Source organism: Puntigrus tetrazona, chromosome 6 (assembly GCF_018831695.1).
Source record: "Puntigrus tetrazona isolate hp1 chromosome 6, ASM1883169v1, whole genome shotgun sequence".
Classification (NCBI taxonomy): Eukaryota; Metazoa; Chordata; class Actinopteri; order Cypriniformes; family Cyprinidae; genus Puntigrus; species Puntigrus tetrazona.
The window spans coordinates 6,190,403-6,214,036 of NC_056704.1; the positions used below are offsets into that span (position 1 = coordinate 6,190,403).

The 23,634-nt window shown below is 36.2% G+C and overlaps 1 pseudogene; it reads left to right on the top strand.

Moving 5' to 3' along the window:
* Positions 1–412: 412 nt before the first annotated feature.
* On the top strand, positions 413–23,582 carry LOC122346772 (annotated as a pseudogene).
* The last annotated feature ends 52 nt before the right edge of the window (positions 23,583–23,634 follow it).

The following is a 23,634-nucleotide window of genomic DNA, read 5'->3' on the forward strand; positions in this document are numbered from 1 at the left end:
ATGTTAAATGAATGTTACAAGAGTTGATGGCCTCATTTACTGACAATTGTTTTTGTTTTTTTCATCAGTGACCTCATATTAATAATACACTGGTTTAAGCAGATGGAAAAGGCTTTTTCTCTGGGAAGGCAGCTCACTTTTCTGGATCTGCGAGTGTTATAAGGGCGAATAATTGTCACCAATCGAGCAACAAGGCTACACGTCTCTGGGTGGTGCAATCTCCTGCATAGGTGTTCCCAGGAGCTCCATCTGCGGCTGTGTCTCACTGACTGAAATGCATGACACTGTTCTTGAGATACTTCTGTCCTAGTACCAGCCTCTTTGACAAAAGAGTGGAAACTTTGTCCAGTAGACTGAGGCGATCAAGCACATCTTCCCTCTGGGGAAACATGCTGCCTCCACTCAAGCTACGATGGCAGGACCCTGCCCATTCAGGCACCCGCTAAACCTGGTGGTAGGCGTAGGAAGCAAGCCAATTCCTTTGAGGAAGAATCTTTCTGGCTCAGAGACAGGGGCAACCTTTGGCACCCGCATAGCAAACCCCACTGGAAACGAGCATGTCTGGTCCTTGGAGGCGGGATCTACGGAGGAGGTACCACCTAGGTGACTTACGCATAAGGGGGTAGTAGACACCTTGCTTAGTGAAAGCATTGTCTAAAAAGACGTACTTAGGCTTTGAAGTGAGAACCTGTTCGTCCCGAGTTGATGTTCTTCTCTCATATGAAGACCTCTGGAGATGCCCAATCATGCTGTCCTTCCTGCAGCAAGAGTTTGGACTAAGCTATGTCCCAAGGCTCTCACTACTCCTTTTATAGATTAGGTGTTGTTAGACCTGCAAGCGCTGACCCTGGAGAGGGGCAGACCCAGCCTAGCTTTGCTCGGTCCTGTCTGGGCCTTAAGATGCTATATTGACCGGACTAAGCTCCAGGACCTCCAGCCAGCTCTTTGTCTCTCTCTTAATTTTACAGTATGTAACCGAACAGAGATGTCGCGATGGGTCATCAGTTTGGCTCCTCAGTGAATACCTGAATTTCCACCACCAGCTGCTCATTTATACTCGCGCTGTGATCAGTTGCAGCTGCATGTAATCAGCACAGGCCAATCACGCATTGACTCGTTTTTATACATTGAAGTAGTTTGGTCTCTGGCGTATGATGTCTCTCGTTCCTTCTTCAGGGAATGAGGATGCATATATATCAAGATGTTTAGATGGGATGCAAAATGTAAACCTGTAAACTGCAATAGACTAATCTGAGAAGGGATATCCAAAGGAACAAAAGGACTTCAAAAAGAGAGTAAACAACACCACCCCTGTTGCTTTACTGACACCCTCCTCACCTCTGCTCATCTATGCTTCCTCCTTCTGCCTGGCAAAAGACTTGGCTTAAAGTTCATTAGGAATAAGGCATTATATGTCACGTGTCTTTCCTGTGACCTCATTGTTCTTCACTTTCATGTCTGGTCTCATTTGAAGGTCTTGGTGTGATTGGTAAATTGGTCTCAATTTCACAGTAATCACTTATATTATAGAAAAGATTAAGAACTTGGTAGAACTGTATTCTGTTTGAAGGAGAGTGCACCCTCCTTTTGAGTCTCTGAACATGTTTCAGCCAGGTGCTGACCCTGGAGACACGGGAACCTAAACACCAAAAGTTTTACAACTAAATTTGGGATCTCTTTGCTCTGGTCTAAACATATAAGGAAAATGACAAAAAGACTGGACTAGCCCAGATGTGTTGTGAGTCTGTTCTCAGCCAAACAGGTCTCTAGGACCGAAACCAAAACATAGTTTGCTAAACATATTCATAGTTTTTTCACTTAAATAAACAATTAGAAGAGAAAGCTGTAACACTGGCCATGTTACAGAAATGACAATTTGATTAGTATATAATTTCATTTTAAAGTTTTTTGCAGTGAAAGGTTCTACACCTCAACATAAATAAATGAATTGTTCTTCTAACACTAGCCTTTTCTTTGGGTTCACATGATTTAAAAATATATCACACACTTCATATGCAACAATTTAATGCAAATGCTTACAAATATAATCAATTTTTGATTTTTTTACTTTTTAATTTAAGAAAATAAAAAGGACAAAAAAAATATAATTTTATTATAATATCATTAAAAAAATAGGTTTGTAGTGAGAAACAGTCAGGCTCAAACAGCATTTAATATGAGTGGTCAGTAAAGAGTCACACCTGTGCATTATCTAAATCAGAACGGAGCACTGGATCCATTATGATTCAAATAAAAGAATCATAAAATCCATAAATCATCTCATTGTTTTCTTCCAAATGTCATAGAATGTCCTTAACTAAAGACATTGCACCCAAAAAAATGGACAGACAAGTCTAGCAGACTTTCAGTCTCCTTCCAGGAAAAAGACAATAAATACCCATCTTTTAAATATTTAATCTGCTAAAAGCTGGGATTTAGAGAGAGGAGTAAAAGGCTCAGATCTCCAAATTAAAAGGCTTCTAGAGGTTGTTTATATGCCGCCCATGAGAGACCAACCCATTTCACAGGGAGCAGAGTTCACTGAGGGCCCAACAGGCAGTGCTCCGGCCCACGGTGGCGTCTCCACTTACTGGAGTGGGATTACAACAAGGTCGGAGTCTGCCCTGTGATTGGATTGAGTGTCAGTGAGAGATCCCAGTGCATTACTAATGGATCTGAACAGGGCAGCCAGAGAGGTTCTCCCTTGCTCCTGTGGACAGATGGTGGCAAATTGTCTCACCGAGCTGAAAGAGCAGAACACAGAGAAAGAAATAGAAGGAGAGTGAAGAGGACAGTGGAGAGAAAGTGAGTGTCCAAAGATATAATATAATTAGGGCTGTCTCTTACATTTTAAGTTATTGTGTGTGACAAGCAGATAATGATCATTTCAATATTTCCTCATTTCTCTCTCTCTCTCTTTTCTATAAAATGATATTACTGCTGTCTGAGAAACCAAACTGAAATATTGTAACATTAAAGATTCAAAATGGCATGAAGTATGTTGTGGATAATGTTCGAAGGCACCTGGAGGGACCTTGTACAAGCCTCCCATTGAAGAGAGAGAACTGGTGATCTATGGTGGTGGGTAGTGCATGGCATGGGCTAGCTACAGACAGATACACCAAGAGACCAAGTGTCACTTTTTGTGGGCGAAGTAACTGTTTTTCATTTATTTTTAAAATGTGAAACATTGATTCCCACTTTTTAATACGCTGGAAAACATACTGTATTAGGTTGGTAAAAGTGTTTAAACAATTTAGTTTTTCTATATGGACCCTAAATAACAATTTAATAAAAAAAGAGACACTAATTTTATTGGAATTGATATTTTTATTAAATTTTTTTGGACAGCAAAATTAACAATATGGTTATCACGAAAAAGAAATTAGAAAGGTGAAAGAATTGAATAATGTTGTAAGTGATTTAAATTTGCATATTTTAAATTAATTGAGAATATAGAGTTGTTGAAATTAGAAGTAGGTGTATTAATAAATGTATTTGTGAAGTCACTCGTGTGGTGATTGTGAGTGTTTCTGTTTTTATTATAAATGAAAGAATTTGAAAGTCAAAAACTCACTCACTCTCTTATTAAAAATAATTATTAATATGAATCTCACAAATTCATACAACCAGAATAGCATATTAGACTGAGAAAGTACTTTGATTTGATTCAATTTCTGGAAATAGTTTCTGGTTATCAAATTTTGTGTTGATTGTTGTTTAGCTATTGTGTAAAACAAACTGAATTCTGTTTGGCCGATTCTGACCCTGTTTTTGTAAAAAAAAAAAAAAAAAAAAAAGAACAGACCAGAATGAATCGTTTTAATGTCAGTTTAGCATTGTTTTGTTCCTGCTCTCCAGGCAAAGTCCACGCTAAATTATCTGTTGCCCAATATTACTTTCCAATATAGCAGTGACATCTGTGGGAGCGTCACATTATGGGTTTGACCGTCCTGAGTTCATGTGGAGCATAGCTTGGGCTTTTCCGCAGCCAGTGACATGAGCGTAAAGCTCTAGGGACTTCTATGATAAACAGAGCAGGCTGTCAATCAAACGCAATCATTGATGCAAACAATTACCACTGGGACTCTGCTCTGCACCATTATCAGAAAAAAATAAGGATCAAAATTAGTTCTCCTGCCTCATATCACTCACTAAACTCTGATTCGCTGTTATATTTTTGCTACACTTGTCTTGAACTGGCAGAACAGCTGTTAACGTAAGTGATGCCCTTTTACTCTGATGGAACTTTAGCTAGAGACAGATGAAACTTACTGAATAGACTCTTGTCCAATCTGTTTCTCACTTTTTATAGTCTGATCAATTTTTTTGTATATTTAGTCAAAGTTTCTTTTATTATTTCATTGCCATTATCTGTGCTCAGTTGGATCACTCCACGAGGATTTGTGCTCAACAGCAAACATTGCTTTAATTAAAAGGATAAAGACAGCGTCTTCTTTTTATGAGCAATCCAAACTAAATACACAAATACACAATAAGCACACTAATTATCCACCGTAGTTTGTATTTGAGTACAAAGCGTAAAATATGTAAACCTGAGTAATAATTTTATCAGCTGGAATCTAATGAGAATGATTGTCATGTGATTGTATTTAAAATTCTGACATCAGCAATGGCATTTGCTTCTGACTATCTGTTCAAAATATTTATTTTTCTAAAGCAATTTGTATGAAATAATGCACTGATCAGGCACAAATTAAATGAATAACAATGGCATCTGTCAATGAATGGAATATACAACAAGTGAACAGTCAGAATGTTGAATGTTGTGTGTTAGGAACAGGAAAAGAGTGATTTTGAGAAAGGGCTAAGCGGTGGGAGCAATTAATTATGACTGATTTGCAACATCCTGTCTGCTCTAAGAGCAGACTTTTAGGGTACTAACAGGCAATTGTTTGGGGTTTTGCAGCTAAACTCAGCAGGACATCAGTTCTCCAGGGGCAGTTGGACACCTGTGGACTGTGGATCAGATTTGTTGGTCCCGCGCTTCATAGATCAGGGTGTCAGTCACTCTATCTGGAGGGCCAACGTCACTGCAAGTTTAGCATCACCCGGCCCTCAGTTGCCTGGAATTTTCTTGTGATTTTCTACTACGTTTGACCACACTTATTAGCTGATTTATGTGCTTAGACACCCTTATGTACGCAACCTCACCTTGGAGAAAGGGTCTGTTCCTAATGTCTTGCTGTCAGATAACTCACAGGACACATTCAGGAGTCTTTTGAAGTCCATGCTTCCCAGTGTATTGGGCCAGTTTTGGAGCACAATCGGGGACCTACACAGTGTTTTGCATGTGGTTTTTAATTCCGTAGTGATCATATGGATTAAAGTATGCAAATATTCCCTTCTGAATGTAGTGGCTGACGTATAGAGTGTCTGGGTCTAAAATAATAAATACACCAAACAGCTCTCTCTCAAAAGGCATAAAAATGCTAACTGTACATTTAACACCGAACATGCTAGAAAGTTTCATGTTATCAAAGAGGAAACAAAATCTCTGCTGCTCTTACATTCAAAACATCAAAGTCTCCAACGAAAGCTGATGTTGGCAGAACTCTCACAGCGTAAGTGAGAATACATCACATTAATATTCATATTAAGGGACTCTTGAATAGGGCACTTCTTGCTGAGGCATTTCCTTCAATGAAGTATAAAGGGCTGTTTTCCTAGGATTCAACATTTTGCTTTGCTCCTCACCTTTTACACAATGAGGATAAGATGATGCAATGCTCCTTTTCAGCTCTTATTGAAAAAAATAGCATTGTGTGCTTCAGAAATCTTCTTAGTGAATCTGTTTGAACCTGCATCTTTTTGCGGATTTTACGTCATACACAATTCGTCTGTTCTAAATGCGTTGTCTTCAAAGCCTTCAGCATGTCCTGAAGAAAGGAGAAAGAAAATAAAGCAAATACAAAACAATGGAAAAATGAATTTATGATCCACACAATGATCTTGAATAAGCCCAAACTCTAAAATCAAAACACTTTGGCCTTGTTCCCGCCAGTATACATGTACTAGCGAAAGAGCATCTCTAAGATCCATATTGTGTCCAGTTCCATTTGAGTCACTTCCATCCTCATGTACAGTATTTACAATTGTAAGAAGACAATGATAAGATTGGATGCAAACTATTTGTCCTTAGTACATTTTATCCTGCAGCTTTACATCTGTTTCAACTAAGCCAATATAGATTTATGTTAAATGACTTAAATAGCCATTTCAGTCCTTTGTCACTATAGGCCTAATCTGAATAGAGCAATCAGGTGCTTACGGCTTGATGTGGCCCCACTGGAAGCGATCAAGCTGAATAGCAATTAATACTGGACCTTCCTCTCTTAGAAATTGATCTATCAAGGCATAATGTTGAGGTTATATATAATCCAGTGTTAGGTAAACTTCTCAAAGTATGCATGCTGCTCATCATTTAAAACAGTTCAACTATAGTAAAGCTACCATACATAAAGTAATTATGGACACTACACCTACATCAGAGATTTAACTGTGCTCTTTAGAAGAAGGGCTTGCATCAGTAACCTAAAAAAACTTTTATTTACACAGAGGCTACATATAAGTTGAATTATTATTATTGAAAAAAAAACAATGCATTTATCAGACTTAACTAGATACACATGCATAAAAGCGTGAGAATACGCGGCAGTTCATCATGTATCTTACCAGTCAGTATTTAAGGGTTTAAAAGTTTAAAATACAGATTTTGATCAAATTAGAACTTCGGCGATCTGTATTTGCATCTTCTGCTGGTCTGTTTGTGCATACATTTTACTAAATGTATTTAGTTATGTATTTATTTTTGACATAAAAATCTTCCTGGTGCCTCCTAGACAGCGATTATTCTCAGTTAAAATTCTTTTTAATCTTGACAAACCAGCCAACACTTAATGTTACAGAATTGTAAAAACAAACAAAAAAACATTTTAAATTTACTACGTACTTTTTTGTAAGTTTTAAATTGTAACACTGCATATAATTCATGCATGAAATGCTGGCTGTAAAGAACATGTCAGAAAGTAGTACTGCATCATACATTTGGGTAGAGGGGGATTTATAGTCCTTTGTAGTGATAGTTAGAACAGATGTTTTCCTCCATTAGTTCAGCTGGAAGTCACTATTATTATTTTTCAAAGCAAATACAGCAGAGCCTATTCCAGCTGTACCTGGAGTTCCCAAACAACAGCCTAAATCCCAAAAGAGAGCCGTGCCAAGTGCAAAACCAACACACTTTTGCACGTTTACTTAACTTCGCTTCATCGGCTGGGGATACAACGGCAAAATATCTGTACTCTGAGGGGCGGGAGGACCCCGAGTGGATTTGTTAAAGGAGGCGTCATTTTATGACATCGGCCAGTGTGTTTCCGGCCATAACTTATTTATGTTTACAAAGAAAAGTCATGTGAAGCCCTAAAAACAGCCTATATATTAGTACTGCTTCTTAGATATCGTTCGCATTAAATGTTATCGGTGGCTTTTGAAGAAAATTGAAGCTCCCAAAATGGTTGAGTGAATCGATAGAGTGTGCCGTTCAAACCAGACATACACCTTGTTCCTTTTATAACCAGTTTTGACTGCATAATGACTCACAGGACTACAGATCTCCTCAATTTTGCAGCAGAAGCTGACAGCGTCTGCAGCTGCAGCCTTGAGAAGAATTTATATTAATGCATATCAGTTAGCTGATCTTTTTTAAAAAGGTGAGGAGGACTATCACCTATGCCAGTGTATGCAAGACTGGCTCCCAGAAACACATAAGACTACTGTGGCATGAAGCTGTGAAACTATTTAAATCTTGACAACAGTGATGGGTGATTATTTAACCTACTTTGGATTAGATACATACTGGAAAGAAAATAAAAATATACATAGGTATATGTAAATAAATATGTACATTGTGTGTGTGTGTGTGTATGTGTGTGTAATGTAAATATATATGTATGTATATTTTATATATATATATATATATATATATATATATATATATATATATATATATATATATATATATATATATATAAATTATTCTATACCATTTTATATATGGGTCAGTGCTGCCAATTTCTCTGTTTTCCCTTGGGGTGGGCTAGATTAACAATAATATGTAGCCCATAAAGTGCAAATTTTTTGCAGGAGACCCCACCAATTTAGTGGATTTGTGTAAACCCTGGCAACCCTGCCTAGGTCACTAACCCTTGTGTTTGATTACAGTAAGTACATGAGTCCTTCTCATCACATCCAGAATGCATATTTAAATGGCAGTACAAATGCAATGCAGTCACATACCGTTCTGACTACCTGAATGTGGTTTGACTGATCAGATCACAAAACGTTTTGGAGATAGGAACACAAACATCCAGCCAGAAGAATGTCATTCAGAGGGACGACAGAAGAGAGAGAGCAATAAAATGACAGATTGAGGATAAGGCTAGCAGAATAGTTAGAAGCAGTGTAGGGAGGAGCCTGAACATCAGTGCCGAGCTGAGCAACTTCTCCTCGCTGGAATCCTTGAAAACCTGAGCTCTAATCAAGGCTTAGACTGGCGAGAGGAATGGATGGAGAGACATCCCAGGTGTAGAGCTGCTGGAAATGTCATTTAGAAAGGGATGAGGAAGAGACACTGGCAGAGGTTACAGGAGCACCAGCACTACTTCATTTTAGGGCTTCAAAGAGAGAAAATGAGAAATAAAGCAGGGCCCAGAAGAATGAGTAAGAGATACATAGAAATGCAATCATGTAAAACAAAGATTAGAATAATCATGTGGCTTATTCATTTAATAGCATGTGATGCAAACAGTATTCTGGTCTCATAAAAATATGTGCCTCTGAGCACAGGGTTTTTACGTACCTTACATGACATATTTGCTGCAGTTTCAAAGTGGAAATGTCACTATTGAGTTCATCACGTATGAACTCAATGCGACGCATTTCTATTATGCTAATACACGTATGTGTGCAGTGATTCAGAATTGAAATATCCGAGACTGTTGCTAAGAAGTTAATGCCCTATCATGTGGGAAATATGTCTACACAAATCAAACCTAAACCTAAAGAAAAAGAGCATTAGTTGATGCAGCAGTACCGTTTCAACTTCCTTTTTTACCAGATTTTTGTTAAACCATAGATTACGGAGTATCCAACGGGGCTCTTTGTCACGTCTCACTCCTGTGAGCTACCGAACAAACCTACATCTATTAAAACTCATAGATATGAAGCTGGATATGTGTGATGCTAACGTTCAAAAGCATCTTTTTCAAATCTCCCAGCATAATGGCAGCGTTCTGAAGTCTTAGCTTGATATTCTTAGGTAATTGCCTTGAAATGTATGCTTTATTAATTGAAAATTAATTAAACAATTTTATGAAAAGGAATAAAAGATTTGAGCTTTACTGCCTTTACTATGCATTACTCTTGACGGCATTGATATATATTTATTAAGTATATATATTTCATGTCTCAGTAAAAGTACACCCAGTTATGTTATGCCATGAGACAGATAGATTCTAATCTGCATATTGCTCTATATATACAAAATAAGTTTAGCTAAATAGAAAAAATGACATTGATCTGTCTGAGATTGAATCTGTCAAAATATAAATAACTAACTGAGATTTATTATGCAGTTTGGTTCTATAAGCAAAAAGTAGTATACAAGTTTGACAGTTTGTAGAAGTCAAATGACCTTTGGGAGATATTTTTAAAACTTCTTGGCTACAGTAAAATAATCTCGTTTAAACACTGAAATATTTTAAATTAGACTATCATGTATAAATTTACCATAAGGAAATGTGTGTATGTATATACATGTATACTAATACTAAAAAACTTAATTTGTATAATATGTCAACTAACTTTCCGTGTTAGTGATTAGTAGATTGGTAGGGTTAGAATAAATTGACATGTTCTTAAGAAAATTATAGTCTATATGATAAGAGTTTGCAGATAATAATCAGACAGTCTTATACTACTCTAATGAAAGTTAGTTGATATGTGAGCGCAAGTTCCATATATTGGCTTATCAACAGAGGCACCATCAAAATAAAATTATTTACCATAATTTAAAATAATAGATTTAAATATTTGAGTTGGCATCACTGCTATATCCTTGAGTGTTCACAGAGGCTAAAGCAGCAGTCTGGTTACATAAACAAGCAGGTAGTGATGAGAATGATGAAGTATATAATATTTGTACCTAAAACAATAAGAGGGTTTGCATGGATGTGGCTGTTTTTGTCCAGTGAAATCTCAGCGCAGATAGCAATGCTGAAGCCCATGCAGCCACTATCTACACTTCATTAGAGCTTCATTTACTATTTCTGTTTGACCATCATCCATGGCCTAAAATCATTTTATAAACTGAAACATGATGATGTTTGCTGGGCAATACAATTGACATGAAATTTGGCAATTCTCAAACACTGACCTAGAAGAGAAGCTCACCTAAATAAAGATGTCAGTACAAATGGCTGTATTAATTCACCGACTAAATAATCAAATAAACTAACACAAACGATGATTAAAAAATTCCTCTCAGAATTTGACAAAGTGTCATTTCATTTACGGACAGAAATTGAAGTGCGCTAACATGATTTTAGAACTCATTTTGAAGTCCACAAATTTGTTGATATAAGCCAGCTCCTTGCCGGTTTTCTTGTGTCTTCCTGGAGGACTGACTTTATGGGAAGCAAATCGTCATATAATGCATTGACTGGACAAGATAAATGTTTGTACTTTAGTGTAGATTTGTAAACAAAACCACGCTAGCGATGGGTGAGGGCAGGTAATTTATTCATTTCGGTCGTAAGGCTAAAGTAGAAAAGTGGTGCAAGCAGATGCAATGAATAGGGTGCACCAATAAGACAAATTTTATACGTGTCTGCAGGGCATTACCTCAATTTATGATTTGAGTAAAAATGATTGCAGTGACCACACAATTAAGATATTGCGTGCATGATACAGAGCACCCACTTTTGAAATTAATAGATGCAGCTGCTGACATACATAATTAAACTAAACCAAACTAATTAAACTATGTGAATTTACATTGCTTCCATAGAATTATTTTATTTCATACTATGAAACCAATGAGATCAAAAAACTTATATGATTACCAGCGTAAAATAAAGGGAAATATCTTCTTTTTGTATTTCCAACCAGAGGAAGAAAATCACATATGTCTGAGTAAATTATGGCAAAGGTGTTGAATGTACAATGCAAAATACATATCCAATTATTATTATTTTGTAGGTTATTTAATTATATTATAGATGGATAAAATATTCTGATGAAGTCTTTCATACTTTTCCACACTTTGACAGCGTTATTTATTTGACAGTCAATGAAGTCAAAAAGCCTCACAGTTTTTATCCAAAATATCTTAGTTCAATGCTGCTCCCAATATGAATAAAGCTTTATAGGTTTGGAACTACATGAGGTTAAGTGATCAATTACAAAATTTTAATTTTGGATTAGATAACCTTTAACTACTGTACAGTATATGTGCTTATCACAATTATATCACAGTGTGAGAAAAAACGAAGCGGGAAATGAGAACTCTTCTCAGAAAGCATTACAAAAAAGATAATTTTAGATGTTTAATTACTATTTGGAACATTGGGAATGCACTAAACTGAAAACCTAAAATTCGACCCAAATCGTAGCTCAAAGCTCATTTTATGATATGGAGTCACATTTTAATAAATACCCAGAGAAGAGCATTGGAAGAACATGTCACATTTCATTCCTGTTTCCTTTCCTCTCCTCTCCTCTCTCCACCAGACCGCTCGCCTCTTTCACATGGTCTTCAGGAGCATCCCGTCACCACGTGCTAGTGAACCCAGCTCTCATCTGCCCCGGCTGTATGCTTTCTGATTGCCTCTCTATCTTGTGGCCAGTCAGGCCGGTCTTGAAGTCCACGCGACCTCTGCTTCTTTTCTCCCCTGGCCTCTGGCTATACAATAAACTCGTCAATGTGCCATTCTATCAGAATCTTTTCCCTTCCCAACAATCCCTACTTGGCCCCACATCAGCTGAGACCTTTGATCTTAAACCTTGTTTCGACTCAGCTCCGGCTCACGGGCCTCACCTCTGCTCGAACTCTGATAGAATGGTTTCTACGCATTTAATAATGCAATTCCCAAGCGCCTGTTGTGCTGAATTTTGCACAATGCTGTTTTAGCTTAATGAATTAATTAGCAGCATCATTAGCTCTACCAAAACTCAATGGTCTGGATGCGTGTCTGACTTAGAAAATCCACAAGCAAAGATGTAATCTGGCGCCCCTATGCTATAATTACTGTTAGTGTTGTTCCTCCCCGGCAATTGAGGAAATAAATTGAGAGACAACAACGCTATCGGTGATACACAGTGTAGATATAGCATAAACATTCTTAGCGTGCCTTCCCATGGAAATGAAACATTGTGTATACATATACCCACAAAAAGTGTACATTTGCATTCTGCAAATAAAACAGCTTTCAAATTGACAAATTGTGCTATGAATCATGTTCCCCTCTTGTTTTACTCAGAAGTAAAAACACAGAAGTAATATATGTGCACTACTGTTCAGCAATTTTCAGTTGCAGCAATAAATGCAGCTGTTTTGAACTTTCTATTAATCAAAATCTGTTGATAATGTTGATAATAATAATACATATTTCTTGAGCAGCAAATCAGCTTATTAAAAATGATTTCTGAAGGATCATGTGATACAAAGACTATTAAATTCAGCATTGCGTCATGGAATGATATATTATATTTTAAAATGTATTCTAATAGAGGAATACTTTTATTTTAAAATTAGTAATATTTCTAAGATATCTCTCATATAATATTAATAATAATAAATAAAAGTTGAGTCAGCATAAGAAACTTTTTTTTCAAAAACATACATATATTGAATATTTGCACTCAAAATCCACACTCGCTAGTTAGTTGAACACTAAAAATCAATGCAGAAACCAACATTTTCCCCAAGAATAAATCATTTTGTTTTCAAATGACATCACATATCCCCTGCGAAAGAGCTAGATGTAGCCAGGTTTTCCTGTAGGCACACCAGTACTGAGGAACAGCAGGCCCAGCGATCAAATGACACGAATGTCGACCGCGTGGGTAGCAAGCATGAAGAAACATTCATTACCATCCAAGGACCCCAGAGAAAGAGCAGTCCTAACTAATCGCAAACCTGGGCCAGGCATGAAGAGCAGTGACCACTTCACACTTCAGTATATCTAAATACCTTTTTTTCACATGAGCAGCGTGGCCAGGCGATTCCGCATAACGCCCGCTGTAGAGCCATGAAGGACATCTTTTGGATACTCACGACCCAAATGTAGACATTTTTAAAAATGCTGTCTGTAGTTATTTAGCACAGTGGAACATGGACCGTGTTCAACATGGAATAGAGTACTGACTTCGAGTTGTATCAGCTGAATTCAACATTCTAGTATCATTAACATCAGCTTGCATGCTCGTGTACAGCCAGGCATGCAGGCTGATCTTCAGAGTATACTAGATATTCTCTACAATAAAAGTTTATTAGCTAACCTGAAACAGACACTGAGGGCGTGCGAAGGAAACAAACAGAAGAGCAACTAGAAATGATCTATTTGAGTAAATTGAAACAGTATATATGCAAATGACTCCATTTTCTGAAGACATAAAAGATGATTGAGTTATCCATGACGAATGGGGATGCTCCAACGTGTGCTATCACGGGCCACTGTCAAAATGTTAATCAGGCTTATTACCAACTTTATTCCCATTCCTCTGTTTTCAAATTCACTTAATTACACTCTGATTAGGCGGATAAATGGAAAAAGAGATTGTTAGATTTAGGAGGAGATCAGATTTGTGGAACTGCAAGATGGTCTCAGAACACTGGGAAATGTATTTAACGATGAATCATTAAAATGAATGAATGATATTTTGCCATTATTATCGTTATTATTTTTGAGGGGATAAGTGGAGAATCATAAGCATAGTTGCCAGATTATTTTGATGTTTGCAGTTCTTAATCTTAAAAATAATGTTGTAATGATGAGTGAATGGATGGGTGGGTGTATAGTTGACAATGAAGGCCTCAGGAAACATATAAAAATGTCTGGATTCACCTGATTGGAGTGCATTAATTAAATGCCTCCGAGATTACCCTACTATCCATATTTTATGTTATTTAAAAATATTGAGTAAATAACCCTATTCTTTGAATTTTTTGTTGATTTCTGAAAAAAAGCTGTACCTTCCAGATTAGACAATACCTCTTAATTAAATTTCCCTAACCACCAGTATGTAACATATTTTTAGTCACATTTAAAGCAGACAAGATGTTCCATACCAGCGATGCCAATAAAATCCTCATACTACTGTATATTAAGTCTTATTTTAATGTATCAAATACTGTACCATAAGCGCTGCATATAGCTTATTCTTGTTTTAAGTTCTTGTTTCATCTCATTAAATTTCATTGGATTTCTTTGAAATCAAGACTTATGTAATTTTACATCCTTCTGGTGTCGGACATAACTGAAAACATGCCTCAGCAAAACTCCTCAAAGCGTCCTCCAACATCAAGAATTTCCGATTAGCGTTCCTGAAAGCGTGTCAAATGAAGCATAAGTTCTCAAACTCTCCATCTGTCTAGTTGGAAATGCAGTCTTGGCATGTGCTTTTAGCAATTCGAAACCAGTTTTGACCGCATAATCTTACTCAGATGTCTTACCATTACTGGTTCCAGACCATACTTTACAATGACATACTTGTTTTGTTACAATGTTTTTTTACCCCAGCACATAAAGAAACTAACCATAGAAACGGCCAAAGCTGTTTATATTTAAATTAAGTGTATAACTCATACATATGCATTATGATTTTATTATTTACTTGTGCATCTTGATTTGTCCTGCATGTAAAGGTGAAAACATCATCTAGTTGTAATTTACATTTTAAAATGCATCTGTTTGTTTATTTTGGTGCTAAGTCATTGGCACCTTCAGTGTTTAGCATATCTACACACTTTGCTTCCCCAGATGTAGGCTGCTTTGACGGAGGTCACAAAGCAAATTAAAGTCATTTTCTCTCTCTCTCTCTCCATCTTCTATTTGCTTAGCTTTGGTGTTTGATATAGCATCAGACAGACAATAAAAACTCCAAATAAAATAATCTAAAAACAACTTGCCTTTCTGCAGTATTTCAGAAATAGTCCCCGAGAATTCAGCATACGAACAGCTAACTGTGTGATGCGGTGCACAGCACTTTTCAAAATGCTAAAAGCTTGGGCATCTCTGACCAGCGCCGGGATCTCTGTAGTATTAATTAAGCAAACACACATAAATGCACTCTCACGCTCACACATTTGGTTGCTAATGATTTTGCTAGGGTGGCATTTTCAAAACTGATAAACAGGAAGGTATTTGCTTATGCATAGAGGATGCTAATGTGAGTAAAGAGCGAACAAAAAATCTCCTGTATGGCAGGGGGAACCTAAAACATTTAACATTTACTTATAGGATATTTAGTAAATCAATGGTAAAAGACATTTACATTTTAAATAAATAGACTTTTACAGGTTAAATTATTTCCAGATTAGGTATTAGCAGAGTGATTTGTATTTTATTGCTTGAACAAATTTGTCCCAAATTTTTTTTTTATAAAATACTAATAATTATAAATAACAAAACCAATTGATCTTTTATAGGTAAGTGATTAAATTGATTCACCAGATCAAATGCATGTAAACTCTGAAACACTCAAAAACAGTATTCTAGCAAACAGAACAACCGTAACTCAAAGTATATGGGTCTTTGAGTCATTTGTTCAACCCGATAAGTTAAAAAAAAAAAGCTGACTGAATCATTCATTGGAGTCATTCTCTCAACACCAAGTTCTTGAATCATGAATCATTTTCTTCAAAAAATGTAATCATCCAGGAACAAACACCTGCGAGGATTTTCCATTTGGAACAATTGGGAACTGTTTCACTTAATGCCTAAATGTAAGTTTCGTTTTGTTTACTGAACCACGGGGCATCTATAGCTTATTTATTTTAAGAAACACTGAGTGCACATTAGACATAAAATACACACTTTAAAAATTAGTTCAAATTGTTCCAATCAAACCATTGCCGTGACTGGTAGCCCGCTATTCTCTTTCTGCTGAAACTTTACTGATTGAGTGACTGACCGAGAACCATTTTATTCATTTAATTCCTGTCATAGCAAAGCAACTTGCCAAGAAAGTGCATATAATCTATGTTCTTGTGATTGCCTCAGCAGGTGGATAATGAATATGTTTGCATCTTTTTTTTTTTTTTCTACAACAGAAACTCATTTCTCACCACTAGTATTTTTTTCGCTACAACCTGAGGCTATAGCAAACGGCCTTTCTTATCAGGAAGGTAATGTGTACTATTTTATTTTTTTATGAGTATTGTAATGTTTTGGGTGACATCTGAAACTAGTTGCAGTTGTTTCAAATCTGTCTGACAAGAAATGAGTGAAGATGGAATCTTTCAGGCTGGCTTGTATATTGTGGTTGTTTGTGAAGCCTGTGGTCCCATAACAATAAAAGATTGCAATGATATAGCAGAAAGAGGTGTAGTAATTTATATTTGATCACGGCACAGGAGTGGCCTCTCTGAAGGCAAGATTTATTGTTTACCTAGGTCAATAGCCTATTCACATCAAGAACAGTGAGTCTGGGCAAGCTGTTACTCCGAAATAGTCCTGGTCATCATAATTAAAAGAAGGCTTTACAAATCCTGGGAATAGCATTTGAAAGTTCTATTGAACATTACATTTGGGCTATTCACAGTGGCTGCCACTGGGTTAATACTTAATAAAGTAGGACGGAGCGGTACTGCCTGTGCGATTTTGGCAACTTTTTAAACCATCAGGAAGCATTACGTCTTAGATTTTTTGGCCCTCGCGTTGGAAACAATGGCCTTTTGATGCCTCCGGCAGACAGTCTGCTTGGATTCACTTATTAAATTGTACAGATGAAAAATCGGATAATGAGGCTTTTTTAGTTCCGGCTTTTATAATTTCGCCCGTCTGGCAACTAGACGCTGGCGTTCAAGCCTGGGTCGTTTCAGTCGAGCTATGTGTTGCCATTCTCAGTCAGCCGCTGGTGGCAGTGACCGTCTATGACAAAGACAACAAAACCTCTAATGTCATTGAGCCTTTGGCGTACTGTTACCGAAAATTGCTTTGAAATGAGTTGTTAATGGGTCCGGATGCAAGCGTAATACACATTGCCAGTTGGGAGGCGGAATTGAGGATGAAATGTCTCATTTTAAAGTGCAGGATTCAGCTATCGCTGTCTCACACTTCAACTGGTTGCTGATGTACAAATGACAGCAGGAATAAGCAAGAACATGCTTTTCCCATAGGTGCGAAGCAAATTGCAAACTGGAAATCTGAGTTGCGCGTGATCTCAGAGTATCTCTAGAAGTCATGCTGAAGCTTTTTCGTGCATACTGACCTGTTTACCCCTGGTATTAACATCTATGTTGATCACAGAGGTCAGTGCTGAAAATGTTTTGGATTTAATTCTTTTGGAAAGTCAGGAATGTAGTATGTGGCCACATCGCATTTTGTAGTCTCGGTGGCATACGAATGGCGTTATTGACCCTAATCTTTTTTTTTCTGCATAGAGGGCAGTACATATCACGCAGTATATATTATAAACAATCTGAACTGCATGATTAATCAAACTAAAAGACTATTGTGATTTTACAGTTTTAGAAGTGCTGTCAAATAATTTATTGTGATTTTAAAAATAAAAATACATTATATGTGTGTGTACTGTAAATATGTGCATGTAAACATACACATGCATGTACATTACAAAATTTTTAAATATAATATGCAAATGCATGTAAATATTTGTAAAATATATACTGTATGGGATTATATATATATATATATATATATATATATATATATATATATACTACATACATATATATATATATATATATATATATATATATATATATATATATATATATATATATATATATATAATGTACACACATATATTTTACGGCAAGTAATGTTTGTATTTTAACAACTTAGCGATAATAGTTACTCTTCTTATTTATTTATGTTTTTATACAAAATAATTTGGCCTATTATTTAATAAGCATTATACTATTATATGTTACTAGAGATTATTAACATTTGTGGATGAAACTTTTAAATCAAAATTGTTCTTAAACCTAAGAGCAAAATGTGTTCTTAGTCTGACTTTTTTGATCCGCTGCAAATGTTGGCTACTATATTATAGCCATATCCAGTATTTACACATCACAAGGTTGGCCACTGACTCTACGGCCCTACAAACAAACCACGCAAACCTGGATGAAAAATAGGAATAGCTTAAGCTGCTTCACTGTAAGCTTCGCCAAACAGTCCCGGAGTCCTTAGCAACTTTATTTCGTGCCGGCTTAACCGCCATTTGCGTGATGGGGACTTTTATTTTATTGCTGTGCGGGACCTTTTACGATCGTCTCTTGGATTAGGTTTTGGAATGAAACTGAAGAAAAATGTTGAAGTTTTGCCATGAGTAGACTAGACAGTATTAAACAGGGTTAAAAGAATCCGTGCGTTCTGAAGAACAGCCACCTCAGATTCAGGCTACACCTTACTGCAAACGCATGCAAAATCAATGTAGTATACTTTCAAAACGCATTTCTACTATAAATCTTATCTAGTTTAGTGATTTTACGGTCAGCTTTTCCTGAAGGAAAAAAAAACCTATACTAATCACTGGCCTGCGGCTGCTGGATATGCGCTGCTCTAGTAAACAGACTGATGATTAAACCAGAACTGTGATCGTATGCGTTTAATCACTGTCAGTACTAATCCTGCTCCAGATTTATTCGTTTACGATTGGATGCATATGATTTTATTATTGAAATTACATGTCCACAGACAAATAAGCAGTCAAAATATTGTTTCCCCCTCTGGTGCAAATATCAACTTGCTAAGACAATACGAAAAGTAACATATATGAAATACTCTGATGCCCAACAGCTCTCCATCATTTCAAGAGCTCAGATTTCACCTAGTTTACATTTTATTATCCAACTTACAATATTATCCGTTACCTTTACTTGTTGTCGCCTCCGTCAGCACTATTTCAGATTTAGAATCTCTTCAGTAAATTCTGCTTTGGTGCAGAAACATAAACATACATAATCTATCATCACACTATATAAACTGTTAAAGGTAACTATACAACCAGTAATTTCGAGTAGAAAATATATGTTTCTCTCTGATTTGCTGGGTAGATTTGTGTGGAGACTCAGCTGATGGTGGGCGCTGCCAAATTTCTGACTGATGCAGCTGAAAGCAGAGCTGGCAAACAGGCAGACATCTGATGTCTGCTTTATAATTTACTTCACACATGGTAACGAAGACGTTTAAGTGGCCATGACGATGCAATGGGAGCCATTTTGTGAGGTGGGGTGGGGTGGGATTTGTTAAATAATGGTTGTAAACCAGTATAAATGTCATGGTGCAGTAGAAATGATCTGTAGTGTAACATACATCAGGGTTATTCATTTTTAAGGCCAGGGACACACCGCATATTTAGAAAAGATTGCCTGAATATTATAAATTTCAAATAGCCTTTACAGAAAATGATGGCAAACAACTAGTAGGCAAGCTCAGAAATTCGAGTAAGATTTTACAGATGTTGCATTTGTTTGGTTATATTCACATTCTATTACACAAGTAATTATTTTCTATCAGACACATTTTTAAATTTGATGGCAAAGCTTAATCATTCTCATGTGCGGATTTGCTGCTCAAGAAACCTTTTCTTATCAGTGTTGAAAACAGCTGCTTCATGCATATTTTGTAAAGTAGAATATAGCATAGCATTTTTTCATTGCTAGATTTTGTAACATTACAAATATAACTTTAAGTAAAAATATTACTTATTTCAAAGTACATAGGCAAATCATTAATTAATGCATTAATTTGCTGAGTTTGTTTATTCCCTAAAGAAATGAATGCAAGTATGCAAGTAGGGAAAAGTTTCTTCGCACAAGGTTAAAGAAAGCAAAAGTGTAGTCTACCACTTCTAGAGACTCCACCTTCAGGTATTTTATATTATTCTTGTGCTTTGTATTGTAAATCAAATGTACAAGCGTATATCTTTAATTTAATTTATATCTTTAATTTATTCCCAAAGATGCAAAATTTTGGACAAGCATCTAGCCCGTTTTGGCGAAGAAACATCTGGAAACAAAGTTCATCAAACTAAATGTTGAGAAAGCTCCATTCCTCACAGAGGCGAGGATTGGAATTCCTTCCCACACTAGCTCTGGTGGAAGGGGCTGGGAAGACTAAGAGATTGTATTTGTAGGCTTCAGCGATCTGGGCAACACAGATGAGTTCCCTACTGAAATGCTGGAGTGGAGACTGGGCTGCTCGGATATCATCAACTACAGGTGAGTTTGGAGAGAAATAGTATTAGTTAAATAACTATTTGGTCAACTGAGAAAGAGACTAGAAAGCACCAATAACCAAAATAATATAAAGCAGCCATACATAAGCTATTAGGATTGGGCCGCATCCTGCTGTGATAAGTTTGGATAAGTTCCAGAAATCATTGTGTATGCTGATTTAGTGATCAAACTGGCACTAAATATCTCTTTAAAACTAGGAAGAATTTTCATATATAATGGAATACCTCTTTTTCTGTCAGGTTTCAGAGAGGATACTGCTGTTAGAGAACATAGTCATGTAATTACAGGCATTTGTAAATGACCAAAACAACATCATTTTTTCTTATTGTGTAAAGTTATCCTACTCAATTGTGTACTAGTTTTTTTAATGCACATTTTTTGCATTCTATGCATATCTTGCCCTTACCATCCAGCGTTTTAATATGCAATGTTCAAAATGCACATAAAAATGGGTAGATTGAAACACCTACTGTTAAAACTATGATTATTAATGAATAGAAATTTCAAAAGAATATTGTTTTTAAAGATTTCTTTACTGTAACATCTATTTCAATATTTGTATACTTGCTGAATAAAACTATTAATTTCTTTGTTTTTACTATTTTTAACTACTTTGCATTTCTCTACACTACTTCTAGTAGGAATCTTTTGGAACCGCCAACTATTGGATGAAGTCAGGGTCAAAGGATTCACCAAAGGTGGAGAAAAAGAAAAAAAGACCATCAGAGAGGCAAAGGTTATGACTCTGAGACCTCTGAATCTGATGAGATTAAGAGGACAAACATCCAAGCTCAAGTCTTTCTCAGGGCTTCCTACATAACAGTCCCCTCGTCTTGCACTTACCACTTCATTAGTCACTTTTTTTCTCTTTTTGCAGTGTCTATTTAATTTCTTCTATCACCTTTTTGTTGTATATTTGCCCATTCTAAGATGACTGAATACCACCTGATAAGTATTTATACACTTCCATTTCATATCTCTTAATTTTAATTTACAAGTAAATGACTTTTCTATGAGCATAATTCTGGTGAAGAGTTCTTTCTTTATGATTTATTATCTAAAGAAGATTGTGTTTTTGTAAGATAAGAGGAATTCAGAAGCATTTAAACAATGGTGCAAACCACGAACTCATTCTTTGCCTCTGATGGACTGATGCTCAGCTCAGTGAGCATCCGAACAAGTGCCAAGGAAACCAAGCCTTCTGTATTCCACCAAAATTACCTCTTTCTCCCATTGATGTGAAGGATGTGCTTTTCTGGCACTATAGCAGTACATGACTTATTAAAAAATATATATGCCTTTTTGTTCATGTCAATAGATATTTATCTCCTGAACATATTAGTGGCAAAAATTACATCACCTGGGTGACTGATGTTTTGTAGAAGACAAAGATCACAGTAATTTACATTTTACATTCATGCAGTTGACTATGTAGAGTAATAATTTAATTCTAAATACACATTTCCATGTGATCAGTTTTTTCTTTTCATAGAAAATGCCACTGTTTGAGCTACAGTACAGGTGGATGATATTCAAATGTTTATTAAACAACAAATACAGCACAAATAGTAGGCCACAAAAAACACTATGACTCAATGGCTTTTTTTCTGCTCAAGGGGTTTCAGGAGACGTTTCACCACAGCTCCCTTTGCTATTCAGATCGTGTTAGCCATGTCCTCCTCAGCAGGCAATCCATAGGGAAGCTTAGAGGTTCAATCACTGCAGATAAATTTAATTTAATTCAATTGGTCACTTAATCATGTCAAAATGTATAAGTCTTAACTTACCTAACTAGATGCTTAACGATTTTCAGTAGATTGTTCACTGATAGGATGTTCTTGTGAATCTGAGGTTCATGTGCCTGATGATGAAAGTGATATATTAAATAATATTTCTAAAGATATTAAAATTGAAAAAGGAATATCCTCCCACCTTCATAAGCCTAAGCTCTTACAACCTTCTTTTCCCAATAGGGTCGTCTCATTGTGCTTTAACCCTTGTCATATATGCGGTTATGCTTAGGTGTTCTGGATCACCCACCATACTTGTCATGTTCTTTTGCCCGTTCCTCAAATGCCTGAAGGACGAAAATATTATGCGATATTACGTTCAATAAACTGGTTGGCTAAAACAAGTACATTTGAACCGTCACATACCTGTGGAGAGAGATGCGGCTCTTAGTGAATTTAGTACACGATATATGGCTTGTGTCAGATTCTACAGTTAGGATTTAAAAAGATTGTGTTAAAACACTTTTCTGACATGGTTATTAAATAAACTATCACAATAAAATTGAAATAATCTTGCATTTCTCACACCGGAGGCCGACGTTAAAAAGAGCTCGATAAAGCCCCCTGCCATGATTACACACTGTCTGGAGTTGACTTGGATGCTGCTTAGGAGGTTATTGGCTAACTTAAGCTAGCTGGCTAGCTAAATTAATGATGCCCAATGCAGCACTAAATAAGTGGACTATATAGAACCACAGGATTAAGGCATTTAATGTATTTACTCATATACCCGTATTGTGCGAAACGTTGGCAAAGGATAAACATTTTATAACAATAACTACACTACATGCATGGATGTCAAATATGTCGACTGAAACAGGAAAAAACGGCTCTTTGTTAAAAAAAAAAAAAAAGTAATTCAAAATAAAGGTCCGGAGCCTTAGAGCGGTTCTTTTCAAACAACCGTTTAAAAAATTATTTACGTTCCTGCTACATCGATATTATAACTTTAATAAATCTACAAGAACAAACTGTTTTATTAAACTTGTATTAAATACTATTTAATAATATTTATTAAGTACTATTTAATAATTGATGTGTTACTGCATGATTCTGCTTTTAAAATGTTCATTCAAAAGTGATTTTGAACTCAAATTGTTACATTAAAAAAATAAATACATTTCTAATTAATCTCTTAGTGTTTCCCCCTTGTCTAAAACAAACAAACAAAAATGTTCAAAAAGAGAAGATTCTCAGTTGGTTCAGTCATGTTTGTTCAACAGGTCACTAAAGATCCGAATCGAATGAACAATTCATTTGTGACTCTCTTCCGTAGCGAGTAGAGGCGCGCGTAGCGTTGCGACACTTGAAGTTCCTTTCAAATTCCTTGCTGTC